At 40.2% G+C, this 27,760-nt stretch overlaps 3 long non-coding RNA genes across 7 annotated transcripts in view; 2 read left to right on the top strand and 1 right to left on the bottom strand.

The window, feature by feature from the left end:
• LOC145512762 (uncharacterized) overlaps nt 1–16,248 on the bottom strand; it is a 185,908-nt gene extending 169,660 nt beyond the window's left edge. For 2 of the 4 annotated variants that reach the window (XR_014058777.1, XR_014058778.1), the window contains exons 1-2: nt 15,901–16,248; nt 8,743–9,078 (exon numbers count right to left, since the gene is read on the bottom strand). This is a non-coding gene — a long non-coding RNA (uncharacterized LOC145512762). Of the gene's footprint in view, nt 1–704; nt 3,071–8,742; nt 9,079–15,900 lie in introns of those variants that run through there. The other 2 variants (XR_014058776.1, XR_014058775.1) reach the window with 2 other exon arrangements.
• LOC145512763 (uncharacterized) lies at nt 5,045–13,350 on the top strand. Its single transcript, XR_014058779.1, has 3 exons — nt 5,045–5,243; nt 9,434–9,555; nt 12,953–13,350. It is a non-coding gene; the product is annotated as an uncharacterized LOC145512763 (long non-coding RNA).
• A 75-nt stretch (nt 16,249–16,323) lies between the features above and the next one.
• Nucleotides 16,324–27,760, top strand: part of LOC145512761 (uncharacterized) — a 615,780-nt gene continuing 604,343 nt past the window's right edge. The window contains exon 1 of one of the 2 annotated variants that reach the window (XR_014058773.1): nt 16,324–16,503. This is a non-coding gene — a long non-coding RNA (uncharacterized LOC145512761). The remainder of the gene's footprint in view (nt 16,504–27,760) is intronic. The other variant, XR_014058774.1, reaches the window with a different exon arrangement.

Raw genomic sequence — 27,760 nt, 5'->3', positions numbered from 1 at the left:
CGAAGGAGCCCCGTCCCCTTCCCTTCGCCGAGCAGAGGAATGCTGGCAAGCCGGAAAGGAGCCCTCGCCGGGAACGCTGCTCTCGCGGCTCTGAAACCCCATTGAGAAGAGCCCTTTGATGCAATTAAAGCGCATTTCATTGCAGGCCTGGGAGGAGGGAAGGCCCATCCAGCTTTTTTTCTGTCTCGAGCGTGTCTGTGTGTGCACCTTTGTGGGGAGGGCAACTTAAGAGAGCAGGCGGGAACTGGGCCCCGTCTCTCACAGACATTCTGTAACATCGTAAAGAAGCACCGATAAACAGATTGGTTTTCACCGTGGGTGGAACCCAATTTGGACAACATCCAGGCTGACCTGCAGGCCAGAGTTCCTGCTTTGAAAGAGTCTTTGGTACAACTCACACCACCTGCCCTGCTGTAAATGTTTAGGCGGACAAGAAATTGCGTTTGAAGGAGGAAGTTGTTTTTGAGGTCATTGCTCCCGGTTTTCCATTTTCTCAGAGGTGGAGTGGGCTATGTCGCAGGTCCAGAATTGGTCACAGTAAAATGTAAAATGTAGATGTAAAACGATGTAACCTGAAAACGTTGACGTTCTGGGATGCAACTGCTATTTTAGGGCTAGGATTATTCTCTAAGATTTCCCTGTTTCCTCCATTGAGACAACTGTGTGGTCCTGGGAAAACCCACGTAGCCTCTCTGAGTTTAATATTTTTATCTGTTAAAATGAATAACAAAAGGCCAGATAACTCATACCACAAAGCTCTGGGTGCTGGCAGGATGCTTTCTAAATTGGAGGTGAGCACTTGTGTAAGATGTATGGGCCTGAATCTGCAGGCCAAACGTAAAAGGATCGCAGAGTTTTTTGTTGACTTTGCACCAATTATAACTAGGGCTAATAGTCTAATGTCTGTTTCCACTAGAATATACCTTCTTGAGGACAGGAACCTGTCTTTTATTCTGGCATCCCCTGTCCCCAGAGCATTGCCTGACCATCATGAGTGGGCAATATATACGTGGAATATAAAGAATTAATACCAACTTGATGCCATTTTCTGTCACTTACAATGTAAACAAGAAATAGAAGTTTGGTGGGTATTGGGAACCCTTGGCTAGGTAGAAGTTTGAAAGAAGGAGCAGGAAAACATTTTGAGAGCACAGACATGCCACAAATGTTTCCTGAAGTGACCCAAGCAGAGTGGGGCACTGAGGTGGAGGAGGCATTCTTTTTCCCTGAGTGGATGGTTAATACTGGCAAACTTGAATCACATTTTATATTTGCAAGGAGTATGCATAGATGATTCTTCATTCATTCTTTGAACATCCCATGGATGTGGGACAGTAAGACAGTGGCTATGTATGATGGATATCATGTTTCTTGTATATTGATCTAAATATATCTCCATGATTCTTGTTATTTGGGGCTTTGTTTAGACCTGTAACTTGAGTGTTTTCCTCTGAGGGCTTGAATATCTGACTTTTTCACCGTTCAATAAAAACCAGTTAATTTTTTTCACCAAAATGAGGAAGCTCATAAATGAGACAGTAGAGAGCATCTTATTTCAAATGCATCTCCAGGTATCTGCAGGAAACACCACTGAAGCGACATTGACATAAAGAAATGGATGTTCCCCTCAACTTCCTTAACACACACACACACACACACACACACACACACACACACAGTTAGGTGTTGAGAAATATAAAGTCCAGTTTAAAGATGTTTGTGTCAGGGTACAGTATGCCCAACATACAATTGTCCTCAACTTTATTTCTTATCATGTGGCCCTGCTTGGCTGTTATTCTGAGTTGCATTTTTGTCTTGATGTGGATATCATCCCTGAGAGTTGAGACTCTTTTCAAACTGTTCCTTCCTATCTATTTAGCCAGGTGGGCACTGTTGTTGTTCAGTCACTAAGTCGTGTCCCACTCAGTGACCCCATGGACTGTAGTATGCCAGGCTCCTCTGTCCTCTACTATCTCCCGCAGTTTGCTCAAATTCATGTCCATTGAGTCGGTGATGCTATCCAAGCATCTCATCCTCTCCCACCCCATTCTCCTTTTGTGTTCACTCTTTCCCAGCATCAGGGTCTTTTTCAATGAGTCAGCACAACCCACATCAGACCCCACATATGAAGTGATTCTCTAATAGAACGAAAGTTATATATATAGCATCAGTAGCAGTGTCCCTCAATTTACAGAACTCCTGAATTTTCTCCAAATTATTGAGTATTTGTTTTCTTCCGATTTACAGTATTTCTTTCAGAGCAGTTTTATGCTTATTTCAGATGGGGTCATTAATAGGGAATGACTTGCATCAACCTACTTGACTCTCCCAAATAATTAATGATCCAAATGGATCGTTGAAGGCCAGAAAGGAAGGTTCTTATAACACTGATATAGAGTCAAAAATACCATATAAACAATCATGTCTCATGCATTTAGATGTATTTAGCTTTTAAAGGACTATACCTATTTTTTTGGATATCCTCAGGATTTGTAATACCTTCTATTTTAAAAACTAGAACTGCACATGCCTAGAAATAGTTGGTGAGGTTGAAGTTTGCAGAGATAAGAACCCGAAAAGAAGAAAGCAAAAGCTATCATTCCCCACTGCAGATCAATGCATTACTTCACAGAGGTAAAAGTGGCTTGTCTATGGTCAGAAACTGTGGAATTATAATTGCATCTCTATTCTCTTGATTTGCAAGAGAGTCGTTACAATCTCTGGTATTTTAATGCCAGGGAAGCCTGCAGTTTAGAAGGTGACCAGATCCTGGATCCCAAAGGACATATGAAAACAAAGCTAGTTCACCTAATTTCCTAGACTAAACTAGCTATATGACCTACTGCCATTCCCTTTTTGAAAGATTTAACTTATTAGCTCAACTTCCCTTTTTTTCTGTCTTGTTATTTGTCCAGTAGCCAGAAAAATGAAGAAAAGGCCTCTCCTTTATTTACCAGATGATCCATGGCTGTCTTAGCCAATGCATTCTAGAAGTTAGGGTGGAGACTTTTATATGTCCTGTTTTTTGGCAATAAAAGGGGAGGTGCCTCATTCAGCCAGTTTTTGGCTCCTAAAATAAAACAAAAAGCAGTGTTATTTGCTCGTCTCTGGGCTACTAAGTGCCAGAATGGCCTGTGTTGACTCAAATTCACGTTCTTGCAGCTAGGTGGGGCTCTCTAGAGTTGTTGGTCCTGTGAGGTTGCCAGGGCAACTTAAGTCTTCTGAGCTGGAAGGCTTCAAGAAGTACAAAGAAGAGACTACAGGTCACATTACAACTTACAGGCATATGTTCAATAACATGTCATCTTTTGGTAATGGGGCTTTTATTTTTATTTTATTCTGTGGGATTGAAAGATCAGAAGCCGGAAATTAGCTGGGAGGATAAAAAAAATAAAAAAGGAAAAATTAAAGAGGGGGGTGGGCACTATTTCTGTTCCTTATGTGGGCAATGGTTAAACAAGGAGAACATCTGGTCCTGGAGTGGGTCTCTGCAGTGCTGCTTTTAATTACCCCAATCATTTGGTCTCATGCTAAATTAGTGACTGTGGGAGCAGCTCAGATCTCCAAGCTGACAGGCCCGGAGAGCTCCACTTAGCCTGCCACATAGTCAGAGGGGAAACACGGAGCTTCCGGTTTCATATTTAAACCAGGGATTGACTCATAATTGTAGCTGTCAGGAGGGTGATGGAGACATTATGTAATCTGGTTCTTATGGCGATGTGTGTTTAAGGTTTCTGCTCTGTAAATTCCAGAGGAAATTTTATGTCCATTGAGGGAGAGCTCGCTGGTTGCTCTGTGGTGTGCCCTGCAGGATAATGACAGTGCTATTAAAAGTTCCTCAGTCTGCCTGAATCCAAACATGAATGAATTTCCCCCTGAAAGGTCTTCCTGTTTTTCCATCGACTTTTAAATGTGGATGAGGTTAGGCAAAATTTGGTTAACTGCCAGGAGGCAGTATGTTGGCCCAGTAGGGAAATTTAATAATGCCAAGACATTCAGGTCCACACATAATTTCTTCTGGACCACACAGTTCCCCTATCATTCTAGCCTCAGAGTTTCTGGAAGTGGACACCACTTGCTCCTAGAAACAAAGCACTAGATCTGTGGATCATTTGCTCCTTTTTAATTCTCCTTGATACCTGCCTCTTGGAGGTCTCTGAGCCGGTATAAATGTGCAGGGTGGCCGGGGAAGGCGTGAGAAGGCATGAGACCTACCCAGGGTTTGCTGTCATGGGGGAAAAAAAAGGTCAGAGGAGACTGTTTAATTTTAACCTTAAAGGAATGTGTTTTCAACAGTTTTGCTAGAGGGCGACTTGTGTTTTCACTTGATTGTTCTCTGAATTGTTAGTTTTACTCGTATGCTAGGAAGAATTCATTAGATAGAGAATAATATTCATATTAGGAGAATAATAATAAAGACTAAATAAAAACTTGAAATGTAAATTGAGAGGGGGTAATGGTGGTGAGGAGTGGGGTGGATGGAACCCTCCAGCACTCGCTGGTTGCTGGCCTGACTGGTCCAGGGTTCTCACCTGTTTGTGCACCTTGCCTTCCTTCCTCACTTGGGGAATTTTCCAGGCCACCAGTACTTGGGGTTCTTTGCCTTTTTATGCCCATCAAAGACAGTGGTATTTATAAAGTAGTTTTAGCCAAAATTTATAACTAAATGTGTGAAAAATGTGTATATCATTATCATTTGTATTGTAACTGACAGTTGTAAACTATTTTTTCTAAAAAAATGAGCAGTTAGGATAACTGAATATGTGCCCTTTAGTCTGTGAAACATGTTATTGGGAATGGGTAATTTTGACTTTTTAAGAAGAACGTTTGCTATTTTAATTAGACATAATATAATAAAATTATAATAAATAATGTTAATATGTTTAATGTACTTGTGTATTTGTACACATAAAAATGTATATTTAAGGAACAATTTAAAGTTTCCCCTATTCTTTCACAGTCTCAGGCTGTGAAATATTTCTTAGGAAACAGTGACAGCATAATGACTTGATTTCTTCTCCCCTATGAGAATGAAGTTTCACATGAGTATTATACAGTCACCATAGCTTGGGATATTATCATATGACTGCTGGATGATGTAGGGATGGATAATTTCATGAGCTGTCTCGCCTAAGTTTATTCATTTTCCTAGTCACTGGAATGAAAAGACTTGATGGGACTCCTGCTGAGATACTTCCAGAGGCAACCATCCTTATAATGGATTCTCTCCATCAGAAAATTAGGTACTGATTTGCCTGTTTTTATTTTCCCTGTGCTAGAACTTACAGATGGACTAAGGATTCTTCTTCCAGTGAAGGGCCATCAGCTTATAGAAAACAATAATTGAAGACAACAAAGCAGTATTATCCCAGGGTTTGAGCGAGTTAAACTGAACACCGGATATAGTCACCAACAGGACATTTTCCCTTCCTTTGCCTCTCCTGACATCTCTATCCAAACCCAGACATTCATCACTGAGGCTAAGGGACTAGTCAGAAGGGATCATTGCCAGAGTTAATACATTACCTTAGATTAAAAAGAATCATCTTTATTCCATGACCCTTCAGTAGGACAGAAAATGGTTAAATGTAAATAAGTTGCGATTTGCTTTTCTTCAAACTTTGCAAACTAGAGTTAACCTAAGTGTTTCAAGTTTTCTCAGAACTCTTTGAGAACTTCTACTCTCACACTTAACTTTCAAATTTCTTATCTAGATTTTCAAGGCCCACCACAATCTGGCTCCAACTTACCCTCTAACTTATTTCCCTCTCTTCTAACTGTGTTTCCCACTTATCCTCACATGCCTATAGTCATGCCAATCTAAAAGACTCCATGTTTTTAAAGCTGCTTTCTTCAGAAACTATCTTCAAGTTCAAACCCCACAAAGTCTCCTTTTTTATCCCCAACCAGAAGGAGTTTCTCTAACTGAACTCCCAAAGCACTTGATCTACAGTTTTTCTTATGGTGTTTCAATGGTACACAGATTCATGCCCATGTCTCCCCATTTATTTCCTGTCTTCTCATTTATTTCCTGTAAATTCCTTCAGGGTGGAATCTATGTTTGATTCATGTAATGTATGCAGAGTTCCTTACATTCTGGTTTACCTATGATAGAAATTCCACAGATGTTTGTAGAAGGAATGAATAAAATCTAGCTATAACATATAACCACAGTTGAATTTCTTTTGAAGTCTGGACAAGAGAAAACTACAGTTTTTTGTTTTGTTTTGTTTTTAGTAATATACAGAAGGGAGTTTTACTCCTTTCACAGATGACACCATTGATTCTCCCTAAACTGGATGGACTCTGTGCCCACCTCCTACCCTTAGAACCCAGAAAGACTCAGAACCTAGTACTGGAACATTGCAACCCATGTCAGGTCATGGGCAATTGTTTGGTTCTTACTATTACTGGAACAGAGATGAGGGTAAGGAGGAAGTGGGTAAACTCATTTGCTGAAGGAACAGCTCCCTGGCCAAGTTTTTAAAAATTTTTAACAGAATTGCCACAAGGTCTACTACTGTTCATGGCCTTTTATCATCTTTCTTTTCCTTTCCTTCTTGTGTCATTTGTCAACTCTGGTCAGCTACTTTGAAGTGATGAGGGCTCTGCAATAATGGGTTAAGTCAGGAGACTTGGGTTACAGAGTTAGCTCTGCCACTGGGTGTGTGGTTTAGGGAATGTCTAAATAAGAATTAATTTGCTCATCAGTATAATGTAGGTGATAAATATATACCTTTTTCACAGTGGTATTCTGAGGATCCAGAGGAAAAGTTTGTAAGAAACCATATTGAAAAGTATAGTGCTTTACATGTATAAGGGATTATTATCATAAAAATGAACAATACTGGAGACTTCCTTTTGGGATACGTATGAAATCACTATTCCCATTTGGACCATAGTTACTTAATATGTCTAATTAGGTAATTAGAGGCATTTGGAATTTTGGCTCTGCCATTTACTAGCTCTGTGACTCCAGGCAACTTAGGGACCCTCACCCAAACCTCATTTTTCACAATTGAAAATGGAGATGGATTGTAGTGAGAATTATTAGTGTGGTGGCTCTATCATACATTAACATGTAAGTAGGTTGAATTGGGGCTTTCCAGGTGGTGCTAGTGGTAAAGAACCTGCCTGCCATTGTTGGAGACATAACAGATGCTGGTTCGATCCCTAGGTCAGAAAGATCCCCTGGAGAAGGAAATGGCAACCCACTCCAGTATTCTTGCCTGGGAAATCCCATGGACAGAGGAGCCTGGTGGGTTATAGTCCATAGGGTTGCAGAGAATCAGATACAACTGAAGCAACTTGGCATGTAGGCATGCAGGTTGAATTACGTTTCTGAGAAATCCCTTCTCTGAATGTGTTTGTTTGGGATAAGCCACAAAAGACATGTTTGCGATAGGTTTGGAGGTTGAAAGTGAAACAGAAGGTCATAGCAGGCACTCTGGTAACTCACACTGGCAGGCATTGTTGCTATCTGTTGGCTCACCTGATTGGCACCAGGCAGCAGCCACCTTCCTGGGGATCCTCTGTAAAGTTCTCTACCTCTTGGGCCACACGTGTATTTAGTTCTGTGACAAAGGGCTCTGGATTCTTCAGGCAGAAGGTCCACATCATCAGTGTTTGAGACACCTATCACTGACAATGGTTCCAGTCTGTCCTTGCCCCGTGGGTCCCAGATTGTACTTGCTTACCCCAACATTATATATTACCTACATATTCTGATGACCTGCCCTGTGGATGTCAAGCTCCAGCCTTAGGAAAAAAAGACTAACAGAGACTGTTTAGCCTCCACCATTGTGTAGGGCTTCCCAGGTGGCGCTAATGGTAAAGAACCCACCTGTCAATGCAAGAGACATAAAAGACACCGATTCCATCCCTGGGTCTGGAAGATCCTCTGGAGGAGGACATGGCAACCCACCCCAGTATTCTTGCCTGGAGAATGCCATGGACAGAGGAGCCTGGAGAGCTACAGTCTATAGAGTCACAAAGAGTCGGGCACGACTGAAGCAACTTTAGCACGCACCATTGTGTAAGGTTCCTATAATGTCCACTTCCCTCCAACACCCTCCCCCCACACACACACCTTCTAATGCTGTGGTCGTTATCATTAATACTATCATCCAGATGTCACAGAACTAGGTAGGATTGTCTTAAAGGCCTCATCCATTCCCTATAGAAGCCCAAATTTCTCTCTAAGATTACTCCAAATTCTTGCAGCACTTATATTTTCATGATCACTTCTGGCTCACCAAACCCTTCCCAATTCGTACAAGACTTATTTATTCATATAAAGCACTTGCGAGTATAATTGGCTTTATTACAGATTTGGTGGCATGAACAGGCTGAAGAAGGGTTCATGTTGCCACAAACAGTTTCTAGTTGAATTTCATGCATCCCTATGAGCAACATGTTTCTGCACCACTGCCTCCTTAGAGATCATGTCCAGTTCCCTTAACCGGTAAAATCCCTAGCCTCACAACTCCTTGGATCCTCCCTCCTTCCTCCCCTTTTTCTCCCCACCCCCACTGTCTTGTTTTCAAGTGCAGAGCAGCTTAACTAGCTCTCCTTTCTTTTTAGCTTTAATTATTGTAGACACATATCCATGCCCCTAGGATCTCACTTTCTATTCTCAAAGGCTATTTTTCTGAGAGAAAAGCTGTTGCAAATGTTACGAAAATAAAACTTTTACCTGGTTACAATCATAACAAGAGCAAGAGGAATGTATTTAGTACTCACTGTGATCCGGACTGAGGCTTCCCAGGTGGCTCAGTGGGTAAAGAATCCATCTGCAATGCATGAGATGCCAGAGATGTGGGTTTAATCCCTGGGTTGGGAAGATCCCCTGGAGGAGGGCATAGCAACTCACTCCTGTATTCTTCCCTGGAGAATCCCATGGACAGAGGAGCCTGGTGGGCTACAGTCCATGGGGTCACAAAGAGTTGGACATGACAGAAGCCAACTGAGCACAAATTCACACGATCCAGGTAACGAGAGCTCCTTCTATGTCTACTTTCATCTGATTTCCACAACAATCCAGTGAGGTGGTCTGCATTTAGTCTTGTTTTTACAATGCTGAAATCAAGTCACAGGAAGACCACTAATAAAAACGCAATTACAAAACCTACTATTCATTGAATTCTTATATGTCAGGCACTGTTTTAAGCACTTGAAATGTATATATCTATATCTGTATTTACATCTGTACCTAATGAAATATATATTACATTAACTCCTTATAATTCTACAAGTTGAATTATAGATAGCATCACCAACTCAATGGACATGAATTTGAGCAAGCTCTGGGAGATAGTGGAGGACAGAGGAGCCTGGCATGTTGCAGTCCATGGGGTTACAAAGAGTAAGACACGACTTAGTGACTACACAAAAACAACAATTCTGTAAGTTAAGTATAATTTTCATTTTACAGATAAAGAAATTGAGATCCAGAAAACTTGGGAAATTTGCTCAGATTTCATACATAAAGAAGGAGCAAAGCAGTGAGTGGAAGTCAGGTTGTTTGAATCTAAATTCAGGATACTGTTTGAGAAGGTAAGAAAGTGTTTCAGTGTTTACTTGTGCAGTCAGTCTCCTAACACATCTTCATGAGACCTATCCTGTCTAATTTAATATTTCAGTCCAGCACTCACATTTTATATCCTTCATCCCACTTTTATTTTTTTCTTTAGCACCTAATACTCTCTAGTATGCTGCCTGTTTTACTTATTTATCATTTTTATTTTTTTGTCTTCACCCCTGGAATGTAAGCTCTGTGATGGCAGGGATGTTTTGGTGTTTTGTTCACTACAAGACAGTGTACATGAAAGCCTAATAGAGCGTCTTACACATAGTAGGTGTTCAGTGAATAGTTACTGAATGAATGAATGGGGCTGCTTGCATAGAGGTCAAGGACTTTCAATTAGATCCCGGAGATACTTCTGGAACCAAATCCTTTCGGAGTCTAAATTGCACATGCAATGCAAGAGACGTGGGTTCGATCCCTGGGTCAAGAAGATCCCCTAGAGAAGGGAATGGCAACCCACTCCAGTATTCTTGCCTGGAGAATTCCATGGACAGAGGAGCCTGGCAGGCTACAATCCATGGGGTCATGAAGAGTCAGACATGGCTGAGCAACTATTACTTTCTTCTCAGGTATATATGATCAAACTCATGGGTAGAGATGGAGGAAAAGATTGTGTTCCTCCTCAGTTCCTTCCCCTTCCTCCTTTCCTCTCCTTCTACCAAGTACGTATGTTTCACTGTTTTCATCTGGTTTAACTGCCTTCCCTATGAACCTGCTTTGCAATATTGAAGACTTGGCTTGTCAGTTTACTTTCTCACTACAAACTGTACTGACAACTTCACCAGGATGTGGAAGAGATCGGTGAGATGATAGAAAGAAAAGGTAAAAAGGCATTGAATCTGATGAGGACTCTGACTATAGAGAATCATACATGAAAATTCACATAAAAGACTTTTATCAGTTACTTCTCCATAATTTGAGGCTTTTACCCCAAGAAAGTAACTCATTAACATTTATGGAAATAATGACTTTTGTAGCTTGTTACTATTTTGACCTTAAAAGACTCTTTTTAAACAATCACCTAGCATATATATGTAGACATTTTTAAGATGAGGAAGTTACTTTTTCAGTTTAATTTTCTATTTTGGTTGGTAAAATTCATTAAAATTACATCCTGAATTAGCTAAAAGGATAATGTTCACTCCATCAATCTAACAAATGTTATTTAAAATCTATTGTGCCAGACACTATTGAAGTATGTAAAAGAGCTAATACCAGTGGAAAAACAGACTGAAAAAACTATCTTTTTGTTGTGCTGTTTGAAGAGAGCTGTTTTTAGAGGCTGCTTATTGTATTAGTTTGCTAGGGCTGCCATGACAAAGGGCCACAGGCTAAGTGGCTTAAACACAATTTTGGAGATCAGACATCTGAGATAAAGGTGTCACCAAAGTCGGTTTCTTCTGAGGTTTCTGTTCTTATCTTGTGGATGGCCTGCCTTATCCCTGTGTCTTAACATGGTCTTCCCTTTGTTCTGGTCAATGTTCAATATATCCTTCAAATATTCTTTTCTTAGAAGGACACATTGACAGTGGTGAGAGTCCATCTGAATAATCTCATCTTAATTTTAATTACCTCTTTAAAGACACTCTCCAAATACAGTCACATTCTGAGGTTCTTGGAGTTAGGACTTTAACATATGAATTTTGGGGGGACACACTCAGCCCATATCAATTATTCTGAAGTATTGCTAAACTTTTTGGGTCTCAGTTTACTTGTTTAAAAACAATAATGCCTGTTCTACATGTCTTTCATAAGCACATCACCGTTTATTTTCTTTATGGGAATTGCCGCTAGGTAGAAATAAATCTACTTTTTAGACAGTAATATCATCAAAGGTCATAGATGGAACAAGATTTGCTCAGAGCTACACAAAACCAGCTAAATGGACAGGACAACTGTTTTCTAAGATTTTAACATTTTGGAAAATGAGCATACACAACTGAATCTTACCTAAAGGGACTACCAAAATTATTAGAGCAGAATAGATGTTAAACCAGATTAAAAGTTCATTTTCCTCTAGCCAACCAATGTCAAGAAACTTGGAAGAGAAGTCACAGATGAAAAAAAGTAGTTAACTTGGAGATCCTGCCAGATCCTTATGGTCATCACCATCATCATTGTTGTCATCATTTTTACCATGTCACACAGGATGTTTTTTATTGTCTTATCTTCTACTAGTTCTCTCTTCTTCCCAACAAGTTTGCGGATAGAAAGTATGTCTAGCATTGTTCATCCATGTCCTTTTGTCCCTTGCCTGTTGCTGGGCATGGAGCTGGGCCTTGGTCAGCACTAGTTGGCTGACTGTATTGACTTCTAGGCCTGGTCCTGAGTGCATCAGTCAGAGAAGTGGTGGTAGGGTACTGGGGTGGTTGGCTGCCATGGTACAGCCAAGAGTGGATACTCAGGTGGTGATGGTAAACTTGGCCTTGATCAATTCATTGATGGATGTCACTATGGGGTTCTGAGAAGGAAAATGGAGAGCTTGGACTTTACATGAAAGATAGGCTTCAGAGCAGTTCTACTGACTTAGGAAATATAAAATTGTTATGTTTTGAAAAAAAGTCAAATTACTAGCTTCTTTGTAGCTTTAAGCCCTACAATGCCATAGAAAATGCATAGAATTGATTTGCTGGTGGGTGTGGGTAGGGAGAAGACAGGGATCAAAACAGAGAGCTTCTATTTAATCTTCCTTGACAATGGTCATAGTAAAATATTTGGCTAGGAAAAGATTAATTTCTGTTTTCAAATTTTTAAAAAAACAATGTAACATGTGGAAAATATTATGTTGATACATGTTTTGCTGAACAGATGGTGACAGTTCGCAAACTTCTCAAGGATTTCCCTTATACGATGAAGGGGAAGCATTTTAATTCTTCCAAGTAAATGAGAGTCACGGAATCTCTATAATTTTGTCTGTCTCTTCTTATAGAAATCTTCTCTCTTTATCACCAAACCACAGATTTTTCTTCCCACTAATTTTTACTCAATTACTTTTATCTGGGACATCCAATTAGCATCCAAATGTGAATTTTATTTTTTGCTAGTCTAGTCCTTCTCAGAATGAGATCGCTTGTCTTTGTATTAATACATGCTCATGACTTTCATTCTTAGTCTCTGAAAATACATCAGATGTAATGTGGGTTGGCCAGTTATTCAAGTCTTCATTTTGTGGATGGGGAAACCAAGATCCGGAGGTTTCTGTGACCCTCGCCAACATTTCATAATGAGTCACAGCTGAAGTAAACATTAGACATGAGTTTCTTGACTCTCAAATCACTGACCTCTCACTATCGTTTAGAGACTGTGATTCTTACTATATTTGAACCTCTTTTACTTGTGTATTTTCTTTTTGTGATCTCCTTCTAGAAGAGTACAGAAGACGAAGGGAAGAGATTTTCCTGTATAATATCCCACTGCTCCACCCCCGCTTTTTGGATTCCTTTGAAATGAACCCACAGCTTCAAGTAGAACCTTCCAAACGTTTTTAAGATGAGTCTGCTACACAGCTGGAGACAGATAGATTGGTTACTAATCAAGCATTTTTTTCTATGTCATAAGTCATTTCTGCATCAGGGGAAACTTTTCTTACCGGAAAAGAAAAAAAGTTGAAATCGAGGACAGTGAGCAGGAGCCAAGTGTTTACCATTGATTGAGGCTTGGAAATAGGAGTTTAAATTTCTATTTACCTCTCTGCTCCCCCAAAACTAATACTGATGATGAGCTTCAGCAGCTGATTCTGATCCAATAAAGGGGACTTGAATACACATCAATTTGTGATTTCAGTGTACTTAAAATCTGTGGAGAGGCAAGGAGACTGAGCTCTGGGGCTGTACTGGCCAACTGATTCTTCCTTCCTCTATCTAATGATCTTTATGGATAACTGAAAGATTGTCCTAAATACAATTGTCACTTTTTAAATGATTTTGTAAGTCCCTTCGATCTTCATTTCCTTTTTTTATTGCTTCTCTCAAATATTCTTGTATACATTCACTTTATGCTTGCCGTCCCTACTGCAATTCATTGCTTAAGGCTTTCTAACATGAGGAGTAAAAGAAGAAAGATATGTTCTCGCTATTAATATGGACAGCTCAAAATAAACCCAGAGTACAAGTGCATTAAAACCCAAGCACTCTCTAATGACTTTAAATGGAATATAATCTAGAAAAATTTTGGATCACTATGTTATACATCTGAAACTAATATAATATTTCAATTCAACTATACCTCAGTAAAAAATCAAAACCAAAAACCAAACCAAAAAAAAAAAACCCAACAATCAAATAAACAAACAAAAAAACCCACCCCAAAACAAAACAAACCCAAGCATTCTCATAAATCTCTATTTCCATCATCAATTTAAAAGGGAAAATACTAGGAATGAAATGAGGAGAAAAACTGGATTTATTGAGTAAGGTGTGGTAGTTGTTTGCACAGATCATCTCTAATCCTCACAACAGCCATGTGAAGTTGCTGTTTCATTAGCCTCATTCTGCAGTTCAGTAGACTATGGTTTAGAGAGATACAGTGGTTTGCCAAAGTTATACTGGGAGGTGGGGTGAAGCTAGAAGTTAAACCAAGGAGGTCTGATTTCAGAGACCATAGACTTAGCAACAATGATATATTTTCTCATGGGAAATCCCATATACATCTTAAAATGTATTTAAAGAGATTTAAATGATAAAATGGATGTTTTGAGCACATTTGGCTTATTTATCATCTGTTCCAGATAATAAATCATGGGAGTTAAGAAAATGCTGCACCTTGGAAACAAGCTTTTCAGTTGTTTGAATAACTTAAGAAGGGTTAAAACATCAGAATCTAGAGCCTTCTGTTTGTTTTTTTCTTCTTAGGTCTAAATGTAAATTGAGTCTTTAAAGTTGTTTTGGTCTTAAGGCAAATTACTTTTCATGCTGAGCAGTTAATAGAAGAGGTGACTTTTCTGTCCAGTGTTCCTGTTAGGGAAGGCAGAACAGCAAATTCTGGATCCTGAGGTTGCTTGTAAACCAGATGACCATTTTGTAGACCAAGTGCTGTGCATTTCATGCCCTACCATTGAGTAGGTCAGAGGCTAATTATTATCTAAATGTTTCTTACCTCTAGATTTTAAAATTTTGAAGCAGAGTCACTACAACCTGCATCAAAGGCTGCAGAATTGTTGAGTTGTCCTAGTGACTTCTTTTGCCTTCCTTGTACTGTTAAGAAGGGAAGAAAAGTTGGATACAATGGGGGAATTGAAAAGGTCTAGTGTTTTCACACAGAATTTGATGTTTCTGTATGTTGAGAGGGGCACGTAATTCAGAGAGAGCTCACAAGTTGGTTGTTCTTATTACAGAAACAAAAAAGCAGAACATTTTAAGTCTTGATTCAAATGAGTTTTCACAAACTGTGTGACTTTAAAAGTTCCTTACACACTAGGTTGTTTGTTTTTAATATAGGTATCCTATGGAACACAGAGATATTAGGCGTCAGAAAAGTGTTATATTTCTGACACATGTTTATCTTATCCAGTGCTTGGCAGACCCTTCTCCTTTCTCTGCCTGGCAACCCTCCACTCATTTTCTGAAATCAGCTCAGCTATCACTTTCTATATAAGGCTTTCCCTAACTCATCTAGACTGTCTTAATAACTGCCGTTTTGCTCCCAGAGTTTGACTCCTATAGGACTTATTTCATTTTTCAAGTCTAGTGTGCCCACCCAAGACCACCTTACTGTATGCCTTGAGAGAGCATTTTCTGAAATTCTGCAACACCACAGCCCTGTCTCCATCAGCTTGTGGGCATAACCAGGGCAGCACTTCCATCTTTGTACCCCCAGCACCAGGCATGAGGTCCCAACAAGTAGAATTATGGATACCTGAATTTAAAGGGATTAGTAGTAAACTCAAGATAAGGTTATGTGCCTGTATGCTAAGTCACTTCAGTCATGTTCAACTCTTTGTGACCTTTTGGACCATAGCCCACCAGGCTCCTCTGTCCATGGGATTCTCCAGGCAAGAATACTGGAGTGGGTTGCTATTCTCTTCTCCAGGAGATCTTCCTGACTCAGGGGTTGAATCTTGGTCTTCTGCATTGTAGGCAGATTCTTTACCATCTGGGCCACCAGGAAAGCCCAGAATAAAATTATTATTTAATAAATAGATACTGAGTGGCTGAATCTATCCATTTTGACCCCTGGATCTTGATCTGTTCTGTCATGCATAGCTTTTCTTTTTCCGTCTTGCCATTGCATTGTCTTGCCTCCCTCCTTCCCTCTGTTTCTTCATTTTCGCTTGACTCTCTGTGTTGGCTTCTACGCAGGAGAGAAAAGTCACTTACCTCTCCCAGTCTTGAAGGAGTGGCTTTGCGTAGGAGTTGAAATTTATCGCTCAACCCTGCCCCAGCTTTCGGTTGTCTTTGAAACATCTGTGAGTGCCCAAGCAACCTATTTTCCTTTTAACGGTTCCCGAAGTTGAGGGGGGGCGGGGGGGGCAAGACCTGTCAAGGTCCCAAAGGAGTAGGGTCCTAGATTCGGGCTGACTGGAAGCTGGCTCCTCAGGCAACGGCTTTTAAAGTGAGCAACTCTATACAGTCCTGTGCGACTCAAGCATGAGCCCGGCAGCCCCTTCAGTCCCCTCAGCTTCCAGACACAGGTGATCAGCGGGCTGTTCTCTGGGCAGCAGCTGCAGAGATTGGTGCACCTGCCGCGTGAAAAAGCTCCTCCCGCCCCTCCCCCACAGAACCTGGCATGGAGTGCGTGCAGAGCGTAAAGATGGCGCCTGTGTCTCCGAGCGGGAGGGTGCCCCGCAGGACCCCAGGGTGTGTCACATCTGCTGCCTGCCCCTCAGGCTGAAGCTCTAGGACAAGCACAAAGCAAATGAGTTTCTTTTACACCTTCTGGGCGGCCCTGGATCCGCTGCTTCCATTCTGGACCCTGGGCAGGTGAGTCCAAGCAGGAGCCCATTCTCAGATCCCCATAGCCGGGGTCTCCCGGGCACAGAGCCCTGTTGATTTTCAACACTAGGCATTTTGGAGGCATGTCTCTCAGGTGCAGGTCTTAAAATGCCCTTTTTGGCTGATCCAACCCCTTGCTCCTCAGGGAGAAGCTCCGGTTTTGAGTTCCCACGCCATGTGGGTTGCTGCTCCCAGTGTGGGGTGATGTCTCAGCCTCTCTTACCCTCTTAATGTGCGCTTTCTCTCAGTGGCCTGACATGTAGGAGTTGTTGAGCCAGCTTTCAGGTTTTTTTTCCCCCCATAGGACCATGTTCCGTATATTTCCGTGGATCTGGTGTGTTTGCGGGAGGAGTTGAATTCAGAACCCTTTATGTCACCATCATGAACCAGAACCCCTCCTTTTCTACTCTGTTTTTCAGCTCTTTCCAAAAACAATTTGAAAATATACACACATGTATAAATATACATGTATTATTCAACAGCATAAAAAAATAAATGTGGCCATCAGGGAAAGTTTGGACTTATTTTTTTCTTCTCGGATTTATCTTCACTTGAAGTGGCACCCCACTCCAGTACTCTTGCCTGGAAAATCCCATGGACGGAGGAGCCTGGTAGGCTACAGTCCATGGGGTTGCGAAGAGTCGGACACGACTGAGCGACTTCATTTTCACTTTTCACTTTCATGCATTGGAGAAGGAAATGGCAACCCACTCCAGTATTCTTGCCTGGAGAATCCCAGGGACAGGGGAGCCTGGTGGGCTGCTGTCTATTGGGTCGCACAGAGTCGGACACGACTGAAGTGACTTAGCAGCAGCAGCTTTGAAAAAGAAAAATAACTGAAATATTTTACTGCAGATTTTCTTAAATTTATGCTAAATATATTGATTGGTTTTCTCAGGCGCTGGTCACTCTATTTCCATGTCACTTGGGCAAACGATAAGGAGTATTGGACCTGAGATGACGTTGACAAAACCCTCCTAGCTGTCCCTCATACTACCCAGTTGCCAGTCAAAATAAGTAATTTACATGGGGTCTAAGTTCAGGTAATTTACTTGTAAATGGTTGTATGTTTTTAATCTATGATTTTTCTAACTATGCTGCAAGGATCTCTCCAGTTTCCCTGGATATACGTGAGGAACAATGTAGAGGTTGAATTGGGTTCAGATACTAGATGTGGTTCTGTTAGCAAGGAATTCCTATTAGGAGAGTCAAACTTAAGCTAAATAGCTAATCTTGAAGCAGTGAGCAAAGAAAGAATGACTTTGCAAACAAAGGTACTCTGACTATGATTGTCAATCTAACTGAACAGAGTCCCATAATTTGTACCCTTGCAAGGTTATAGATGGTGTCTTCCGTACCCCAAGTTAAAACAGTTAAAACAAACAGAGGTAAGAAAGTGGCACCTTTAAGACTGATAAAACTGGAGCTTCTTACCACAAAGAACTGATTCTGTGTGTTAAATGCGGGAAGATTTGGACGAGCACAGGATCAAGCAGCAGGGAAATGGGAGTTCTTAGCCTCAAAGTCTGTATCTAGACAAAAATCGTTAGCTGTGGTTACTAAGGCAAGGAATTGACCAGAAGTACACAGACTGAATCTACTAAGTTTTTTAGAGGGACTTTATTGTTAAAGATAAAGCAAGCCCCACCAACAACTGCATATAATTGTTGAACCTACAAGGCAATCCTGAGGTGTCTGAACTTGTACTAACATGTGGAGGTTGCTAAAATTAGAAAAGAACTTCCTCCTGAATGCCCATCTCAGCTATAGGTATTAAAAATAGTGATTAAAGAATATATTATAGGGAAAAGAACCAGAGGTTATGGAAGAAAAATAGATTTTTAACAAACATAACTAAGAACTATTAGATTGATTAGCAAAAATACTTTCTCTGTTGAGAGGACAGGCATTTCCAACTAGTACTTTCTAACAAGATGGAGTATATGACAGTAAATATTAACTATTGATTTAGTCTTTTCACATCTTTTTATATTAAATGGATTGCTAGCAGATAACCTGTTCTTTAGAGAAAGCTTCCAGATCTGTAAGTAGATAGCTTTGAACCAAATGAGGAAAACTGAGCATCACCTAGAGATCCTAGGTTTGGACCTGGATGTTGTAGCTAGATGTGACTTTGTGGTTTGTCTCTCTTGGGGAGGATGTGAATACACCTCTATGAACTGTTTGTGTTGGAAAAAGGATATGTATGTGGAAATTAGATTGCCAAAGGGGTGGACAGTGATGAGCACTATTAGTTGACTACCAAAAAGCACTACTTACCCAGCTGTATTCCTTGTTAATAGGTCTCTGTGCCCTCTCTTTCCACCCAACACACACACATTTTAGGTAGAATTCCCTTGGTTTCAGAGATAGTGAGTTTAGTCAAAGACCTTATATAGATATACGATCCAAATCTAGCCAGTGATACATAAGGAGATGTTTTCTAGAGGTTTCTGGAGGTAGAAGCTGGTACTTTCAAGATATTATTAAATTGCTAAACTAATATTAGCAAACACTTGGATCTAAATTTGTTGTATGAGATAAACCCTCGTTTGTTTTAGTCACTGTTGGTTTTATTTGTTTTTATGTCTTGTAGGCAAATATTCTAAATGATACAATTATAAACTTACATTTTGGTAGTTATCTAATCCAAAAGGTTACCAAATTATAGTGTATGGGTCAAATCCAGCTCCCCATATCTTATAGAGAAAAGAACCAGAGAAAAAAAACAAAAACTATGTTTTTGTAATTAGTTGTATTGGAATATAGCCACTCCCATTCATTTATATCATCTGTGGCTGCATTCATACTGTAAGAGCAAGGTGAATAGTTGCAAATAAGACCACATGGCTTGCAAAATCTAAACTATTTCTAACTGACCCATTATGGAAAAAGCTTTCTGACTCCTCATATAAAGAGCCATGTGAGATAATCAGAATTAAGTGAGATAAAAATATCATTTATTCCTATAATATTTTAGCACAATCTTTCCCAAACTTGCAGAGCATATGAATGAGCTGCAATCCTTGTTAAACTTACATATTCTGATGTCTTGTGCTGAGTTACTGAGTCAGACTCTTCAATGTAGAGCCCTGGGAGGTTGTATTATTAACAATTTCCTCACATGAATTTTTTGACCAGCTAAGTTTGGAAAATACTGTTAGAGATTGATATCTTGGAGCTGCTTAGCTAGCCTGCCATTTACTCTGATCTGTAACTGATTCCTGTCAGTGATTCACTGCAGAAATAAAGCCCTACTATGACTAGGAGATTGAATAAGATTTCATCAGGTCATTGTAGGCTTGTTTACAGAATGAAGTACAGTGGACCAGAAAATTTTGTTGCAGTAAAAATGACACCATCTTTCAAGAGATACCTGGATTCAGGTTCTAAATCAGCTTCTAATTAATGATTTGACTTTGGGCAAGTTTCTAGAATCCAAGATCCTCAACTAAAAAAACATCAGTTGAATGAGATGTTTCCAAGTTGATTTTTGGCAGTATGATTTGCAAACTCAGGAAGTAGAAAGTGCCTAAGAAGAAAATAAGAATAGTTTCTCTGGTTTTTGAAATTATTTTCCTCTAGATTAGGGCTCCTCATCCCTGGCTACATATTAGACTCACTGTGAAGCTTTTAAAACAGCAATACCATAGTTCCCACCCAGAGATCTGGATACAGTAAGCCTTGGGGAGAGCCTAGCCCTTGGGATGAAAGCTTTCCAGGTGACTCTACTTGTTTAGTCAGACTGAGAACCACACTTTCAATTTTTTTTGTATTTCCTATTCAAGGTTTGCATACACTTGGTGAGATACAGTAAACAAGGGGAGCAAACAGATTCAGTAGCTTCCAAACACTGAGTCAAGAAGCCTGGATAACAGTTGGAGGAGAGCCTGTTTTAAAAAAATGTAGCTCAGCACACTCCACAGCCAGATTGATATACTAGCTTTTGGGCTTGGAAATCTCTCTCTGTCTTTTAAAACATACTCCCAAGGTCATCCTAATACACAGCTGGCTTGGGAACCACCAGGCCCAGTAATCTCTGAACTTCTTCCAACTTGTAGAATGTGAGGTCTTATGTTTAATTTTATGAGAAATAAGTCACAGTTTTAAAAACATTTTGAAAAGACAGTTTGTATAAGATACTGTGAAAGGAATGTTATTAATCAATAGGAGTGGGCCTCCAACAGGTGCTTTTTGGTAAAAATACTGCTTGCCTGGTTTACCTTCTCAGAAAGAGTCATAATTCTGTCCATGCAGTTTAATTATTTGTCCTTAGTAACACTTGGAAAAGTTCTTTACTTTGGCCTTTTATTTGCAACTATGTGGGCTTCCATGGTGGCTCAGATGATAAAGAATCTTCCTGCAATGCAGGAGATCTGGGTTTGATCCCTGAGTTGGGAAGATCCCCTGGAGAAGGGAATGGCAACCCACTTCAATATTCTTAGCTGGAGAATCCCATGGACAGGGGAGCCTGGCAGGCTACAGTCCATAGGGTTGCAAAGAGTAGGATGCAGCTGAAGCAACTTAGCATGCATACGCACACATAACTTAGTCTTGCACTTACTGATCCTTTTAAATTCAGGTATTCATAATTCTACTCACTCATTTATTCTTTTGTTCATTCATTTAATAAATAGTTTGAAAGACCCAACTATGAGCCATTAATTTCTCTAGGTGCTGGAGATACAACAAAGAAACAAAGAACAGGAGTCTTTGGCTCCTTGAGGCCTACACTCTACTTGGGGAAATTGATTAAAAAAAATACCCAACTATTTAGAGTTCTTGTCGTTGAGTTGCTCAGTCACATCTGACTCTTTGTGACCCCACAGACTGCAGCCCGCCAGGCTCCTCTGTACATGAGATTCCCCAGGCAAGGATACTGGGTGGTTTGTCATTTCCCTCTCCAGTTTAGAGCTTTAAATGGTGCTAATTGTTAAGGAGGAAAATAAGGCAAGGAAAGATGATAGAAAATGATGGGTGCTGGAGGGCAGTGCTATTTTACAAAGGTAATCAGGGAAGTCTACTCTGTTAAGGCAATGCGTTAACACAGATCTTAAGAAAGTAAGAGAAAGTCATAGTGATATCTGGGGGAAGAGCATTTTAGACAGAGGAAACCGTGAGTGCAGAAATCCTGTAGTGGGAATGTTCTGCATCTGACTCAGAAACAGCCTGGTGACATCGGTTTGAGTGGGACGCGAGTAGTGGGGAATGTTGGAGAGGAGAGCAGGCCTGTCAGGCAAGCCTTGCCAGGCTAATTATCAGGGCATTGTATTTAGCTCTGAGATTTAAGGGTGTGTCCAGGAGTTGTGCCATTTGGAATTTTAGTCCCTGAGGCCTGGTAAATAGAAATGAGTACAAAATTAGGCACAAACCTGAATACTTAACTTAGAATGGAAAAAAAAAACAACCACCTACAAGAAATCATCAGTTTTTAAAAAGTGCCAAATACCAATAGAGGGGATAGGAAAATGCCACCCTCCAAATATACTGCTTTGGCATAAGGTTTGTTGTTGTAAGCTGAAGACAGTAAGGAACAGCAGATGCAAAAAAGCTCTTGTCAGGACTTCTGTGGCAGTCCAGTGGTTAAGATGCCCCCCTTCCACTGCAGGTGGAGGAACTAAGATCACCTGTGGTATGTGATATGGCCAAAAATAGAAAAAAGATCTTGACTTCCTCACTATCATATCACACCAGGAAGGGCAAAAGGACTCTTAATCATTAGAGATGCTTATCAGCCCAGAGATAGGGAGGGATCTTTATAACAAACCACTAAAACAACCCTTATCTTCTATTCATTTCCCCCGTATATTTACCTTCCCAGTTTGCTGTCCCTAAATGCCAAATCCCTTTTCTTTTGTCTTGCCATTTCTATACAAATTTATTATTCTTTAGTAAGATAGCATATAAGCCCCACATTCTAACTACCCTTTTGAGTTACTCATTACTTAGTTTCTTCCGTGTGTCTGTGCATTCCTTCTGTTAATAAACTCTACTTATTTTCTCTTGTTAATCTGTCTTTTGTCAGTTTATTCCCCAGGGCCTCAGATGCAGAACCTGGGAGGGTGAAGGAAAAAGGTTTTTTTTCCTTCCCCTATACCACACATGACACAAATTTAAAAAATAAAAACAAACCCATAATAATTTTACTAATTAACTATGACATCCCTCTGTCTTACATAATTTCCCTTCATTATTTCTGGCTAAAACCTCTTTGATTACCTTTTTACATATTATTTTGTAATATCATTTTTTAGAGGGAGAAGAGGAAGATAATTGATCTTCCTTTATCTTATTTGGTCAAAATTTTTTTATTTGTAGTGTAGAAAAATTTGTTTTCATAACATTATGGGTAATGCTGTGTACATTTCTAGAATGGTTGTTAAATTTGGGAAAGTTTTTTTCAGATTTCTTTTTTCACATGAACTGCTATAAGATTTGTAAGAATTTTCCACAGACTAGCTGCTGGCTCCGTGTTTCAAGTTCCTTTTCTCCTTCACCAGCCACATATTTCTTGTGTGATGAAGACAATTCCTATCTTATGATCCCTAGGCCTGAGCTTTAATGCCACAATATATGTTGGCACTGAGGATAGTAGATGTATTCCGAGAAGCCATTCCTATATCTATGAAAGCTTTTCATTGCAGTATCTTCCCTGGTGGCTCAGACGGTAAAGCGTCTTCCTGCAACGTGGGAGACCCGGGTTTGATCCCTGGGTCAGGAAGATCCCCTGGAGAAGGAAATGGCAGCCCACTCTAGTACTCTTGCCTGGAAAATTCCACGGACTGAGGAGCCTGGTAGGCTACCGTCCATGGGGTCGCAAAGAGTCGGACACGACTGAGTGACTTCACTTTACATTGCAGTAACCTTGAACTTCTGTAAAATATCCCAGCAACTCAAACTAAATGCTTTTCTAACTCAACTTCTCCTTTGTGTTCTTTTTAGTGATAACCATTCAGTTGTGTTCGACTCTTTGCAATCCCATGGACTGTAGCCCGCCAGGCTCCTCTGTCCGTTGAACTGTCCAGGCAAAAGTAGGCAAGAATACTGAAGCTATTCCCTTCTCCAGGGAATCTTCCCAACCCAGGGATAGAACCCAGGTCTCCTGCCTTGCAGGCAGATTCTTTACCATCTGAGTCACTAGCAAAGTCTTAACTAGATCTCAAAGTGTCTGTGTGTATTCTAGCTCCACTTGACTCAAAGAGAATTGTGACAGAAGGAAATTCAAAATTAGACAGTTGTAGTTAAAATACCTCACAATTACAAATTAAGAGAAAAAAAGGCCATGTGAATACACTGTGAGGGCCTCCTCCAAAGGGCCCTGTGCAAGTGAGGTTCCTGAATCTGCAGCTTTATTAGCTTCAGGGAAAACCTTCCTCTAGTGAAATGTGAAGCTGTTGGAGGGCTTCTAGCAAAGCAGTAACATGATCTAAGTGCTGTTGAAAAAGGACCATTTTGTTTGGAGAAGAGATGATAGGGCTGCAACCCTGGAAGCAGGGGGATCTGTGTAGAGGCTGAAGTTCAAGTTACAAACAGAAAGTAAAAAAGGAGACATAACCCTTGTAAGTTCCCAGAAAGCTGACTCTGTTACCCACTAAGCTATTGTTGTATTTCCTGATAATTCATACCTGCTCATGTCAGACTGGTTTCCTTTCTCAGCTATTGCTGATTCAGTGATTAGAGGACAGTCTCCTAATATTTTCTGATGCTCAAAGTCTCTAAAGTTTGAATTTCATCAACAATATTTTTATTACTGTATCCATTTGTGTTCCTAGTTTCTGCTGCATGGATGCCTGCAGTGCTGGCCAGTCGATCATTCTTTTCCAACACAATTTCAATTCATATCAACATACTTTTTTTCCTGGGTTGAGAACTACACAGGAGGACTCTTTCCTATGGTATAGAAACCTTGTGTGTGTGTGTATTTAATCATTAAGTCATGTCAGATTCTTTGTGACCCCATGGATTGTAGCTCACCAGGTTCCTCTGTCCATAGAATTTCTCAGGCAAGAATACTGGAGTTGTGTTGCTATTTCCTCCTCCAGGGGATTTTCCTGACCCAGGGATCAAACCAGGGTCTTCTACATTGTGGGCAGATTCTTTACCACTGAGCCACTGGGAAGCCCATAGAAACCTTAGAAACTGGCAGTTTATCACTTCATATCATCAACTGTCCCTTTGCCCGATGATGAATTATCTGATTGATTTCTTCAAACCTTTAGTGTTTAATCACTTTATCTCATTTATTTGGGAATTAACTTTGTGACATGTTGTTTTAGAATAGAGGCTGGTAAACCTTTTCTGTGAAGGGCCAGATAGTAAATATTTTAGACTTTGCAGGCCATATGGTCTCTGTCAGAATCATTCGCCGATGCTGTTGTAGCACTGAAGCAGTCATAGACAATTATGCAAAGAAATGGACATGGCTGTGTTCCAACACAATTTTCCTTATATAAACAGGCCATGGGGCCAGGTTTGGCCTATAGAATACAGTATGCTGACCTCTGCTTTAAAATTTTCCTCTAGCTGTTTCATGTTATGTGTCCCAAATCTTAAACACACTTAACCTCTGTAAGTCTAGTGTGTCCATCTTTAAAATAAGGTCCATAATATATGCTCTGTCTACCACAGAGCATTATCATAAGAATCGAATGAGATATTGGTTGTGACAGTCTCTTATAATTTTAAAGTAGCATACAACTGTACATTTTTTTCTCCTCCCTACCACCCTGCAACACCTTTCCCTACTGCCCCCTCCACCAAAGGTGCATATAAAAACATTCAGTCCCAAAGTAAAACCATAGTTTACAACTTTATCTTTACTCCTGGTCCTTATGTTGAATACTCGTGGCTCCCAAAAATGTCACCAAAACTACCTTTGATAGCACAAAGCTGAGTTTGTTCTTACCGTGGTAAGGGAGAACATAAACTTGATATAGTCTTAATAAAACCTCAGAAGTGGTAGGGCAAAATCAGGATATTTTTTGAGATTTTAAAGACCTACCTAGATGAAGGTGGGACTTTCAGTGAAGGGGTTTGGTTAGGATTAGGTATAATAGTCTAGGATTTGTGAATATAACAAGGTGGGAATTTTGAAGATGGAGTCCAAGAGTTTTCGTGTGTATACTGTCCTTTAATGCTACTGCTGCTGCTAAGTCGCTTCAGTCGTGTCCGACTCTTTGCGACCCTATAGACGGCAGCCCACCAGGCTCTGCTGTCCCTAGGATTCTCCAGGCAAGAATACTGGAGTGGGTTTCCATTTCCTTCTCCAGTGCATGAAAGGGAAAAGTAAAAGTGAAGTCGCTCAGTCGTGTCTGACTCTTAGCGACCCCATGGACTGTAGCCTACCAGGCTCCTCCATCCATGGGATTTTCCAGGCAAGAGTACTGGAGTGGGGTGCCATTGCCTTCTCCGCTGTCCTTTAATAGTTTCTATTGAAAAATTGATTGTCCTTTCAGAAAGTCACTGGATTGTCCTTTCAGAAAGCCATTTATAACTTTCATTTGGGCAGAGGCAGGTTTCTTGGAATAATAAAGTTATATTGAGAAACACATTGGAATAGTAAAGTTATCTTTCTATGGTCAGTAAACAGTGTGGATGTAAATGATTTTGGTCCTCATTTATAAGATATATTGGAGGCATTTTGTGAGAAGAAGCTGCTGCTAAGTCGCTTCAGTCGTGTCCCACTCTGTGCGACACCGTAGACGGCAGCCCACCAGGCTCCCCTGTTCCTGGGGTTCTCCAGGCAAGAACACTGGAGTGGGTTGCCACTTCCTTCTCTAATGCATGAAAGTGGAAAGTGAAAGTGAAGTCACTCAGTGGTGTCCGACTCTTAGCGACCCCATGGACTGCACCCTACCAAGCTCCTCTGTCCATGGGATTTTCCAGGCAAGAGTACTGGAGTGGGGTGCCATTGCCTTCTCCGTTGTGAGAAGAAGAGGAAAATGTAAATAGGATATCAGAATTTATTTAGAAAAGGTTAGAGAATAACTGGTAGAAAAGAAGACAGTAGATGAAAAAAAGAGAGGAAGAGGTGGAAAGACCTAAGAGCTTAGGACAAGTTTCAAGCAAATTCTGAGAGAGGAGAGAAAATTTGGAGGGATTAGAAGTTGGAATGTAAACTATATTGGTGTGTTGAAAATTGTAAAAGAGAATTTTAAAAGCTATCATATATAAATTGCTTTCAGTCAATTGTTATTGCTCGAGAGTTATATTTTTGTGTGTGAATATGTGTCAAGATTGGAAAAATATGTGGGCCTGGTTTGGAGGAGATTATTTTTACTAAAGACTTCATTCTCTATTTTGCTGTTGATCTAAATTCTATGCAATATTGCAATATTTTATATATATATACATATATATAGGTAGGTAGGAAATTTTGAATATATATATATAGGTAGGTAGGAAATTTTGAATATACACATGAACAATTAGAATAAACAAAGATAACTGTTAATAGGAAAGTAAAATTCTAAAATAGATAAGTAAAATTCAAAAATAAAGAGAAATAGGAAAGATGACTTTCATTAAAAAATAGGAATTTCTTTGGAAGAGAAGAGGAGAGGAGAGACATGGGAGAGTGATAAAGAGAAGAGAAAGAGGAAGAGTGAATAAAGAGCATGTTGGGAGGGTATTGGCTGATTTGTGGGAAATGGTCAAAGGCTACTAGATTTTTAGGAAGAATATCTATTAATTTTTTTTCCCTCACTGTAATATTGCGTAGAATTTAGGCTAACAGCAAAATAGAGAGTATAGTCTTTACATCTGGTAGCAACTCCAAGTTTAGATGGTCCCAAAGCTATCCTTTGGTTTGATAATTCCCAAGGACTCACAGAACTCACTCAGAGTTATTATACTCATGGTTATGATTTATTACAGGGAAAGGATATAGATTAAAATTGGTAAAGGAAAGAAGCTTGTATGGCAGAGTCCAGGAGAAGTACCACAGACAGAGCTTTTGTTGTCCTTGCCCTGTGGAGTCAGGAAGAGGATATCACATCATTCTGCTGGCATCAGTGTGTGACAATATGCCCAAAGTGTTGCCAACCAGAAAAGCACACCTCAGCCTCAGTGTCCAGTTTTTTTAATGGGGATTTTATTACATAGGTATGATTCATTGCTGCCCACATGGTTGATCTCAGTCTCCAGGTGACTGATCCTGCATAACCTGAAGTCTTCAATCCTAAATCATATTTAGTTTTTGTCAGCTCCTCTCTCTTCCTCTAGACTGATGGGGTGACCAGCCCTC

This window comes from Giraffa tippelskirchi, chromosome 7 (assembly GCF_054371585.1).
Source record: "Giraffa tippelskirchi isolate mGirTip1 chromosome 7, T2T-mGirTip1v1.2.pri, whole genome shotgun sequence".
Taxonomy (NCBI): domain Eukaryota; kingdom Metazoa; phylum Chordata; class Mammalia; order Artiodactyla; family Giraffidae; genus Giraffa; species Giraffa tippelskirchi.
This window is presented reverse-complemented; position numbering and strand designations above follow the sequence as displayed.